The sequence below is a fragment of the Mus pahari genome, chromosome 20 (genome assembly GCF_900095145.1).
Source record: "Mus pahari chromosome 20, PAHARI_EIJ_v1.1, whole genome shotgun sequence".
NCBI classification, from domain to species: domain Eukaryota; kingdom Metazoa; phylum Chordata; class Mammalia; order Rodentia; family Muridae; genus Mus; species Mus pahari.
This window is the reverse complement of record NC_034609.1, coordinates 40,917,734-40,929,773: the sequence shown is the minus strand read 5'-3', so window position 1 is coordinate 40,929,773 and position 12,040 is coordinate 40,917,734. Positions and strand designations below refer to the sequence as shown.

General features: G+C 46.7%; 1 long non-coding RNA gene across 1 annotated transcript in view; it reads left to right on the top strand.

The window, feature by feature from the left end:
• LOC115062694 overlaps nucleotides 1-4,043 on the top strand; it is a 4,353-nt gene extending 310 nt beyond the window's left edge. Inside the window, exons 2-4 of the long non-coding RNA XR_003842630.1 lie at nucleotides 903-999; nucleotides 2,557-2,801; nucleotides 3,383-4,043. This is a non-coding gene — a long non-coding RNA (uncharacterized LOC115062694). The remainder of the gene's footprint in view (nucleotides 1-902; nucleotides 1,000-2,556; nucleotides 2,802-3,382) is intronic.
• The last annotated feature ends 7,997 nt before the right edge of the window (nucleotides 4,044-12,040 follow it).

The window sequence follows — 12,040 nt, the reverse complement described above, 5'->3', positions numbered from 1 at the left end:
GAGAGAGAGAGAGAGAGAGAGAGAGAGAGAGAGAGAGAGAGAGAGAGAGAGAAGCTCTCGCTTTGTGTTCAGATGGCTCATTTTAAACCCACTTCAGTTCCCACAGTTGTTAAGGATGAGGTAATCTTGGCTGGGGGATGCTGTCTCTTTACCTGTCCATACACTGTGCCCCACCTGGAACCCTAGATGGGGCCTCATAAAAGGCTACAGGGTTGCATGATTGAATGCAGGAGAACACTAGGCAGGAGGTCCGGTAGAACACAGTGCCCCTCAAAGACTACAGACTTGTTCTAGAGCAAAGGTGCACAGAGGGGAGAGATGGTGGGAGGAGTCTGGCACTCCAGACCCAGACGGAAGCAGAGTTTGCTCAGGACCTAACCCAGTGGTGGCGCAGTCTGTCGGAAGGGGGGGCCTTGGATGGGGAGTCAGGGGAATCAGCTTCCAGCTCAGGTGTAAGTCTAGGGCCCTTGCAGCTGTCAAGAGAGGATTTGGTAGGACAGCCCCGGGCCCGGGCTAGTTCAAGAGCCAAGGGAAATGGGCTAAGAAGCCGGAACCTGGGAGCTACACTGTGGGGTGGGATCATCGACAGAGCATGTATGGGAGACCTGTGTGGGGTGGTAGCGAGTTACCTCCATTCCCAGCCAGCCTCATGGACACTGAGCTCCATCCACGCAAGCTTAGGGCCACAGGACTGTGAAATTCTTGAGCAGCCCTAAGCGTGTCATCTCTCCAGCCACAGACCCCGTCCCATCCTAATGCTGACTGCATAGACACATTTGCTGGGTCGGGGAACAGTCCCACGTGGGCATACGGGGCTAGCTTCGGTTCTTTTGTCAGGACGTTGGCACTGTGGCTTCTGTATCGGAGGGGGACCAAACATGCTTGTGTGGGTTTCCCGACAGGCTCATGCTCACCTGAGACCGGGCGACTCTTTTTCTTCGGGTGGCTCACACAACCGGAGCAAAGCTGACTCAGTACAACACAGAAATTGAAGCAGAGGTATTTTTCAACCTAAGATGAAAAGGGCAGGGGGTGGGGGTGCTGTATAATGGCCCCACCATTTAAAGGTTTGGGAAGGCTGCCTGCCATTCTAGACCGTTTCCTTCTCAGTAGTATGGGGTTGGAGATGGTCCTCTCCCATAGGGATGTTCTGGAAAGCGAAGGACCGACGTGGTCCTTCCACCAAGCCTGGCTCTGGTGTACAGTTATGAACAGAGGCCTCTTTCCCTGCCTGATTCAGAGGCTCACCTCCTCTCAGCCCTTACCGCGGGGCAGCAGAGACGCCTTTCCCAGCCTCTTCTTGTTTCCTCATTTCTCCACTCACTTTGTCACCCGACTCTTCCCTTGGCACCCTTCCCATGACGTCATCTCGAGGGTCACCTGCTCAGACCCCACCCGAATCCTCCTCATGACGTCATCTCGAGGGTCACCTGCTCAGACCCCACCCGAATCCTCCCCATGACGTCATCTCGAGGGTCACATGCTCAGACTCCACCCGAATCCTCCCCATGACGTCATCTCGAGGGTCACATGCTCAGACCCCACCCGAATCCTCCCCATGACGTCATCTCGAGGGTCACCTGCTCAGACCCCACCCGAATCCCATCCTTTCTGTCACACTTAGCTCACTTGACAGTTCTGGACTGGTTTGTTTACTCTGAGAAATGCCCTTCAGTTTCTCCTATGAGATCAGCGCCGTTCTCAGCCTCTGGGTCTCAAACCCTTTGGGGGATGAAACGGCTCTTTCACAGGGGTCACCTAGGACCACCAGAAAACACAGCTATTTACATTATGATTTAATAACAGCAGTAGTAAAATTACAGTTATGAACTAGCCACAAAAACAATTTTATGGTTGGAGGGCACCACAATATGAAGAAGTATGTTAAAGAGTTTCACTCAGCATTCAGAAGGAAATTTGAGAATTGCTGCCCTAGAGAGTGATTCCTGAGGTCAAGGACGAGCCCCCAGTGCTGTGAGCACTGTGTAATTGTGGAGTCACTAACCCATGCCTTTCTGAGCTTAGAATTCTCTCTTTCCCTGGGGACTGTCAGGGTCTTTGTCTGAGAATCGCACAGCTCCTCAGCAAGGACTTCCTCTTCTCACCTGTGACATCAAGATTTCTAGTTTGTCCCCATTATTTTTGACCTGGAACTGCCCTCAAGACATGGTTCGTGACCTATATCTGGCAAGTTTTTGTCCATCCTCTCAAGGAGAAGGGATGGATGGATCACGTCATTCTTGTTAATGATGTCCTGGGGTCAGTGCACTCTGACCTTTCCGTGGGTAGAGAAGCCTTTTTGAAGACACTTCCTGAAGATGATGACTTAACTATAATTAGTTACTTTTTTTCATTTTTGTGACAGAATAACTGACAAGAGGCAACTTAAGGAGCTGTCTAAGTTGGCTCACAGTTTGAGAGGATACAGTGTGGGGGGGGAGGGGGGGAGGCATGGTGGCAGGAGCTTGAGGCAGCTGCTGGTCACATGGCGTCCACAGCCAGGACACAGAGAGAGATGAACACTGGTGCTCAGATCACCTTCTCCTTTTCCTTCAGTCTGGGACCCCAGCTCAGAGATGATACTGCCCACATTCAGGATGGACCTCGCCACCTCAGCTAAACCTCTCTGGACACACCTTCATAGACACATCCCAGAAGTGTGTTTCCACGGTTGTCAGAGCTGACAATGGAACTTAACCGTCACAGTTACCCAAGGAGAGGATTTCCCAAATGGAGCAACAATAAAACCAAACCAAACCAAACCAAAACAAAGTCACTAAGAATCTGCAAATGTACCGTTGGTTAGTATCCATGACTCTCAAGTGTGGATGGCAGTGTAGAGAACTGACTTCCCTTCTAGGGTGGGGATTCCCTCTGAAACAGCCCCACCAAGTGGCCATCTTTGGTACTGCCGGGTGACTCTGGTGCGTTTTCCTTTCCCATTTGGGAGCCATATGCAGACATCTTCCAGAGGCTGGAGCACAGCAGCTGGTCCAAGCAGATGGACACCCCTCATCCTCTCAAATGTCCCTTAGACAAGGTAGAATAGATTTGCTCTGGTTTTGAGTTCCTCAATGAGCCACATGCCCCAAAGTCCCAACACCACTGAGATAATGATGCTGCAGGCGCTAGGTAGCGTTTTGATACAGTGGGTGGCACGGGGTAATTCAGTGAGCATAGCGGGCACATATATCACTGTGATCCTGACCCAGTGGTTAACACAAGGACAGGTTGGTACGTGACATAACATAACCTCAGAAATCTGAGGGCAATGTGGCTGAGAACGCGTGCCTTTTGAACACCCAGGGGGTGATGAATGTTTTGCATATTCAACTGTAATTGTATACATATCATATTTTGTGTAATTCTTTATTCTACACAGTGAGGAGTAACAGGAGAGGGATGCTCCAACAGCAAAGAGCCGGCCACACGAGCATGAGGACCTGAGTCTAGATCTCCAGAACTGACCTAAAACCCTCAGCATGATGGCATGTGTTTGTCATTCCTGCTCTGGGTAGGCAGAGATGGGTGCATCCCTGCATCTCACTGGTCAGTCAGCCCAGTCAAATTAACGAGCTCTGGGTTTCCATACAAAATAATGTAGAGAATGATTGAAGAAGACCTGGAAACTGATCTCTGACTCCATGTACACATAGATGCTTGTGCACCCTTACGTGTGCACGCACACACACACACACACACAGACACACGCAGAAGACACACGTATGTTACACCCACCACTACTCACAAAAATCTAAGTAAAACTCCAGATGTTTATAGGTATTTTCATATCATTTTTAACTTTTTCCTCTAAACTGTAGTACATATAAAAAGTTGTCCAAAATAGAAGTGGATAAATGATTATGTATCCGTGTGCTTGCTCTCCCTTCCCCCCCCTTCCAAAAGTACTTTTGTGAAATCCAATTTGAGGGTCTAAATAAGTGGTCCAGTGGTTAAGAGCATTTGTTGCTCTTGTAGCTCCAAGTCCAATCCTCAACACCCACATTAGGCAGCTCACAACCAGCTCCAGGGGATCCAATGCCTTTTTGTGCAGGCACCCACACACATGTGTACATACACACATACACACACACACACACACACACACACACACACACAGAGTCTCTCTCTCCCACACAATCACACACAAATGAAAATAAAATATTTTTTTAAAAAAATGATAATGGTTTTTGCACTAAATTGATTCCTTTACACTTAATGTAAATAGCAGTGTATTTAATTTAAATCCACTGTATGTTTGAACATTTGCTATGACTTTTCTTCTTTCTGGCCTTCCCTTGCATGAGTTTTTTTTTTTAATTGTTCTACATTCCACTCCCTCCTCTCATTATGTTTACATTTCTGAGTTATTTGCACTTCTTTTAATGATTGTGGAGAAGCTTGTCAAAGTTCATCATGACCTGGTTTGCTTCTTCCATTCCTAGATAAGACAGGACCTTTGGACACTTAGAAGCCATGGGAGTGCTGATCAGCCAAACAGCTCTGGCCCAGCAGGTACTAAGTACTAACTAACTTCCCTCTTCACACCCCCCAGCACCACACAGAAAAATTCTTCTCTCTTTTTGTGTATTCATGATGAAGAAGATCTGATAAAACACACACACACACACACACACACACACACCAGAGAAAACAGGTTCATTCTTTGTTGTTGTTGTGTACTAGGAATGAAGTCCAGAGCCTTGCTCAGGCTCTGGAAATACCCTTCTGCTGAGCCAAACCCATAGACCCTCACTGGGGGATTCAAGACAGGCATGCCACCACCAAGCCATTCTCACATGCCACTATGTCACCAATTCTAATTATCTAAATACATCAAATCTGTTTGGTTTTATTGTCTTTCTATGTATACAGCCAACAATTGTTAATTTCCTATCAAATTATTGCCTCTTGTTGCCTTTCATTTCCTTGTTTGTCTCCATGCTCATTACCAAAAACTACTTTCCCTTTGTGTTTCCTTAAGGTTAGGCCTTGGAGATTAAACTGCTCAGTTTTTGTTTTGCTGAAAATGACAATTCATCTTCTCCATTGAAGGATATTTTCACTGGGTATAGAATTCCCAGTTGGCAATTGATCTCTTGCAGCATTTTCATGGTTTTTTAGGGAAATTTTAAAATACTTGAATTTGCTTTGTTTCACAAGCTCATTTGAAAATCTGTGTGTGTGCATGTGTGTGTATATATGTGTGTATGTATGTGTGTACATTTGAGTTCATATATGTGCATGTATGTGTGTGCATGCAGGTATGTGTGCATGTATATGTGTGTGCATGTATCTGTGTATGTGTGCAGGCATGCATGTATGCATATATGTATTGTGCACATGCATTTGTTCATATGCCCACATGTGTTCATGTATGTAAGTGCTGGTGGGTATGAGCTACAACATAAAAATAAAGGTCAGAGGGCAACCTCCAATGTCAGTTCTCACCTTCTACCTTGTTGGAGGCACAGTCTACTTGTTGTTCATCTGACATGTACTCTAGGCTGACTGACCCAAGAACTTCCAGAAATTCTCCACTTCCCATTTCTCACTAGAAGAACCAGAGTTACACCTATGCATCACCTCATCTGGCTTTGTGTGGATCCCAGGGATCCAAACTAAGGTCCTCGAGCTTGTATATGTCATGATTTTTTTTTTCAACTCAACCCATACCTAATTAATATCTGAGAAGAGAGAATCTCAATGAGGAATTGCCTCTATAATATGTGCCTGTGGGGGCATTTTCTTGATTTTTGACTTTTGTGGGAGGAACCAGACCACTGTGGGCAATTGTTACCCCTAGGCAGGTAAGCCTGAGCTACGTAAGAAAGATAGCTGAGCTGAGTACGCCAGAGGAGGCAAGCCAGGAAGCGGCACTCCTCCACCGTCTCTGCTTCAGTTCCTACCTCTAGGTGATGGCCTTGAATTCCTGGCATTGCTTTCCTCAGATTATGGACCTTAAACTGAGAGCCAGATAAATCCTTTCCCCCTCAAGTTATTTTTGGTTCTAGGGTTTGTCACAGCAACTAGAAGCAAACTAGGCCACTCTGCCAACGCTTTGCCCACAGGGACATCTGCCTGTGCTTGGTTTATGAGCTACAAGAAGTTTGATCCTAATGGCTTGTCCGTAGCTTCCAGAAAGAACATCCTTAAGCCCTTTTTAAAACCTCTTGTGGAAAAAAAAAAATCAGTTCATGCCCTTGTGAGGTGTTTTGCGTGCATTAAAATGAAATCTTTGAAATTATAGTTCCTTAGATTAGTCCCTGTTCTCCCTTTCAGCGCCATGTTTTGGAGGAACTCGAAGGCCCTGATCTCCCAAAGACTGTGTTTGTTTTGATTTCTTATGACACCTGAGATGGAACTGGGAGTCCTGAGCTTGTTAGGCATATGTTCTACCACCAGCCTACACCCTCAGCCCCTTCTGTTGTCTTTTCCACTTGTTTGAATGGAACAGTCATTAAGCCAGCAGCCTCCGATAAGTGCATGCCCCATGCCTTTGGGTTATGGGAATTAAGCCGCAGCCCTTGCACTAGGTTCTCTGCCCCTGAACCATCTCTCCAGTCCCAAGTTCTGACCCCAGATGCAAGGGAGATGAAAGGAACATGGTATCTGCTCTCAGTAAGCTTAGGGTCCAGGCAGCGAGAAAAGTCAATAAATAAACAATTGCCATGCAAACATGGGCAACATGGGAAGTCTTTCGCAAGCTGGTGTTAATTATATAATATGGCTTTATTTTGCCAGGCAAGTTTGTCAAATCCCTGGCTGGAGTGCAGTCACTACACATTCTGGTTACCAGTGTGGACAGCCCGTCAGAACACAGACATAGGCTAGTGGGACTTAGCTATTTATTGGATCATTGTGTTAATTCCTGGTGACCTCCACCTCTGTCTCTCTGTTTCTCTCTCTGTCTCTCTGCATGTGTGTACATGTGTGTGTGTGTCAGTGTGTGTGTTTGCACACATGTGCATTCGGGTACATGTAAGCATATGTGGAGGTCAGAGGTTAGGAACAAGCATCCCGCTCTATCACTCTCTACCTTTGATTGATTGATTGATTGACTGATTGATTTTGAGGCAAGGTCTCCCACTGAACATGAAGGTCTTTGATTTGGCTAAGCTGGATGGCCAATGAGCTTTAGGGGTCTACCTGTCACACACACACACACACACACACACACACACATACCCTGAAGGCTGACATTACAGACACACATCACCACACTCAGCTTCTTACACCAGCTCATCCACTTTTAATCCCCTGCCTTTTCCATCTGTGCCTTGCTAGGGACTCACTGTAGCCCGAAGGTTGTGAGACATCCATGTGCTTTTTATGTGAATTCTGGAACTCCAAGCACGGGTCATCCTGCTTGTGCCAGACGGTCACACTTTACCTGCTGAGCAGTCACCCCACCCCATCACTTCCTTCTCTGGGGTTACCCAAACTGGTTTTTAAGGGACCCATGTGAGGACCAGATTCACCTGTAGCCTATAGTATATATATGTGCTTTTATTTTTTTCTCTTCCTCTCTGAGAAAAGACAGGAGTTGAGAGAGTGGGGGTCCTGGTGTTCAGAAGCCTCTCTAGGAATAGCTAACCTATGGAGGTGCTACATTCTCCAGTAGTGACAAGTGCAACAGGCCCCCAAAACCTGGGCACTGTCCGGAGGCAAAAAGTTCAAGGAAACTCAGTCTCCTGGAATGGTGGCATTTTGTATAATGAATGCTCCAATGTCCTTGCTTTACAAGGACATGTGCTTTCCCTTAATACATAGCCATGTTAGTTCCTAGGCAGTCAGTCCTTGAGCTGACCCTGGGTCTAGGCAGCTAAGTCACTGCCCTACACAGGAATTTACCACTCTCTAGGAAGAAGGAAGTTTGTGATCTAAAGAGGAACCAGGGGGGTAGATACTTAGAACCATAGGTAGCTGAGTTACACCCATACACAAGCTTTACAGTGGTCTAGGGGGAAGGTGGACTGTAGGAACTATGGCAAGGGCAGCTACTGACTTTAAGCTGACTTTAGGTGGAGCTGTTTTTGATTCCCAGCTGTTAACATTGAACATTGGCAGTTGGTTCCTGCCAGCCCTTCCAGGTTTGCATTCCTCTCTTTTGTGTAACTTCCCTATTTTCTTCTGTATAAATAGTCTGATGCTCAATTAGACAGATCGCACTCAGATACCACACTCCCTTGTGTCTGTGTCTGTTACCCCACATTCGCCAAATCCTTGCTTACCTGCAACCAGAGACCCGTTCCATGCAGATCAGGGACCCAAGTAAAGTCCGTCTGCGGCATGGAGGTATGCATGGTATCAAGGATGTTTGTAGATGAAATCCAAATCTACATTCACTTATGATAAGGGGAGATGTACTGGCTGGTTTTGTGTGACAACTTGACACAAGCTGGAGTTATCACAGAGAAAGGAGCTTCAGGTGAGGAAATGCCTCTATGAGATCCAGCTGTAAGGCATTTTCTCAATTAGTGATCAAGGGGGACTGGACCTTATCCGGGTCACCTGGTTTCAGGGCCCTGAGTCAGCTTTTGCGTTCAGGTCCCCTCCTGGACACTGACCTGGAATTTGGAATGGTAAGGGAACAAGGAGAGGGCCAGCCGCACACAGTCAAATACGTCAAGATGAGCAGCACGTGTACGAGTCGTGTGCATTAGCGTGGATGACGGGATCACAGCACCTTCCTTGTTTACAGCCTTCACTGGTTAACAGACCAACATGAAGCGTCTGAATGAGCAGGGTATGAGTGGGGTTCCTGGGCCTGGGAACCTGAACTCAGCTTTGACCCTACCGGGAAGATGGAACTCATTCCTGAGATGGTTAAACACTTAGAAAGGGTCTAGCGCAGGCCCCAGTAGATGACTTCTAACTTCAGAAACATCATCTTTCCTGGTGTGTCGAATCCAATGCAAAAATCAGCCCGACTTGCATCCTCTTCACGTGGATGGCAAGTGCTTTGGGCAGAGACCACGTGTGTGAACTTTGCCTCTGTGCGCTGAATACCTCTGTTAACCCAAAAGTAAAGCCATGGCAAAGGAGTGGGACAAGGCTCTGCAATTCTGTTCACCAGTTCATCAGCTTTTAATCCCCTGCTTTTCCATCAGCAGGTTTACTGAGGCCCCATTGTAGGCAGAAGGTGGTGTAATCATAGTCCCTTCTTGCTTAAGTATGTGAGAGAGCAAGGCGGCAGTGCTACACCAATGTCATGAGCTGTTGGTGGAAGGCCAGCCTGAAGACCTCCAGTTCTATTCTGACTTAGCCACGTGGAGACCAACAAGGCTTTGTCTCCTGCCTGGCGCCACTTCGTGTGAGTACAAGAGGACAGCAACACACACTCACGCACTCACAGACACTCTCACACACACTCACACACTTACACACTCACAGACACTCTCACACTCACTCACAGACACTCACACACACTCACTCACAGACACGCTCACACACACTCACAGACAGACACACTCACACACACTCACAGACACACACACACACTCACACAACTCACTCACAGACACTCACAGACACTCTCACTCACAGACACTCTCACACACACTCACTCACACACACACACACTTACACACNCACACACACACACATTCACACATACACACACAAATGTTCTGCCTGCATGTTCAGGTGCTTCTTAGTCTCCACCTTGTGGTTTTTGAATTTTATATCCACAATCTCTCCTTCCAAGCACATGAGGAAAGAATTAGAATTCTACCCAGGATGGAGGAAAGGGATAGGATGGACATCTTGCCAGCCTTTTCCTGTGATGGGGACAGAGAAGTAGATTAGAAGCTCCTTCTGTGTCCCACACCATGCCGGAGCAGCCATTTGTCCAGGAAGAGATGTCAATGGGTTGTGGCCACTGTAAAAGACAGTGACCTCTCCATCTTGGAAGTTCTGGGCACAGGCTCCATTTTTCACTGGCCCCTGGGGGAGATGAAGATATTGCTCAGGGCATTGTCCTGGGTTTCTCTAAGACAGCATTGACTTTATTACAATGATGATCTTCAGAGCTTATAGCTTTCCTCCTCATTTTGACATGAAACACTCTCTCTCTCTCTCTCTCTCTCTCTCTCTCTCTCTCTCTGTGTGTGTGTGTATGTGTGTGTGTGTAACATGTACACTGAGTGTAGTGTAAATACATGTGTGTGCTCACTCAGTAGCCAGGTGAAGACATTAAGATATTAGATGTGATGCTCTGTTCTGTCCCTCTGTACCGTATTCCTTTGACTCAGGGTCTCCTGGTGAACCTGGCAGCCAGCAAGGCCAGCAGATTCTTCTGTCCCTGCCTCCTACAGTGCTGGGGTTGTATGTGCAGGTTAAGCCGCGTCTGAGTTTTCACACAGGACCTAAGAGCTTGAATTAAGGTCCTCATTGTTGAACAGTAAGAACTCACCCACTGAGCTATCGCTATAGCCCCCAAATACCTTTGGATATATGAAATCCCAGGAATAGGAAACCAGTGCCCAGTGTCACTGCTGCCTTGACAACCTTACTTGATAAAACTGAATGCTGGCATACGTAATGACACCGTAAGCTGTGATCTGACGTATCACCAGTGCTCAGAACTGCAGAGATAACGGCAGCCCTCTCTGGCATCTACCGTGGTGGGTTCGAGTTCTGTAAGCTTCCATTTCTGCTACTTGATCAACGCTGTGGCCTCACTCCGTGCTGTGAGCCCCAGCGTACATAGCAATGATTGAGACAATAGCATCAGGATGGCTCAACTTCACTGGCTTTGGAATCACTATGGAATCACATCCTGTTTATCTATGCAGATGTTTCTGGGAAGGATGAGGTGAGAAGGGAAGACCCATCCTAAGGGAGGCAACATTGGCCCATGAGACAGAGGTCTAGACTGAATAAAAAGGAGAGAGATGAGCACCAGCATTCCCCCCCTCTCTCCACCCCCCTGTCTCCCTCTCCCTCTCTCCCCCTCTCCCTCTCCCTCTCCCTCTCCCTCTCTCTCTCCTTATGTGATTGTGGCCATGGCTTCACCATCATGACAGACTTTATTCTCACACAGTGAGCCAGAATGAGCCCTTCCTGCCTCCCTTTCTTCCTCCCTCCCTCCCTTCCTCTCTCCATCCCTCCCTCCCTTCCTTCTTCCCTCCATCCCTCCCTCCCTCTCTCCCTTTCTTCCTTCAGTTACTTCGTCAGCCGTTTTTCACAGAGATAAGAGAGTAACCAACACAAACAAGGACCTTATCTTGTTCGCTAGGATGGTCCAGGTAAAAGGATGCCTCCATTTCAAAAGCATCTTTTATCTCAGGAGTCTTTTCTGTCTCAACAAAAACTCCTTCTCCTGCACACTGAGGAAATAATGCTGCATTGAGGGAAGCCAAACCTCAAGCCTGCTTTTCTCTGGTAGCCGTGGCTCCAGGCCAACAGGAGGCATCATGCCTGTGTCTCCCGAAGGAAGATGAAACCTGACGTGAAATGATTAGAGATAAGACATTTCAAAATTTGGGAGCCCAGCTGAATACCAAAACCGTATCAGACCATAAGCCAGATGTTCCCAGAACTTTTCACCCATTTTTTTTTTATTTCTGCCTGAAGGAGAAGCTTTCATTCATAAAGAAAACAGTGAGCAGAAATTGTTGTGGCAAATCATCAACTCATGGTTCATGGTTATTTAAAATGAGCCCATTTGAAAATAATCAAAGATGTTCACGGGGATTTATCACGGAAGTTGTTCATCTCAGTGGTATTTGTCATATGTATAGTGTAGAAACAGCCCCAGTGGATTGCCATAAGGGATTCGTTATATAAACCACAGTACTCTCATTTGATGGACGGCTGTTCGGCCATTAAAAAAAAAAAAAAAAAAAAAAAAAAAAAAAAAAAAAACAAAAAAAAAAAAAAAAAAAAAGCGCAACTGTTGAAGAATATTTAAAGGCCTGAGAAAATGTTGGCCATATTTTTAAAGCTAGAAAATCATGTTACAAAGTAGCCTATATGGTGAGATCGTATTTTACGCCTTTAGAACCCAGGCGATCTGCTGGGGTTCCTCTGCTTT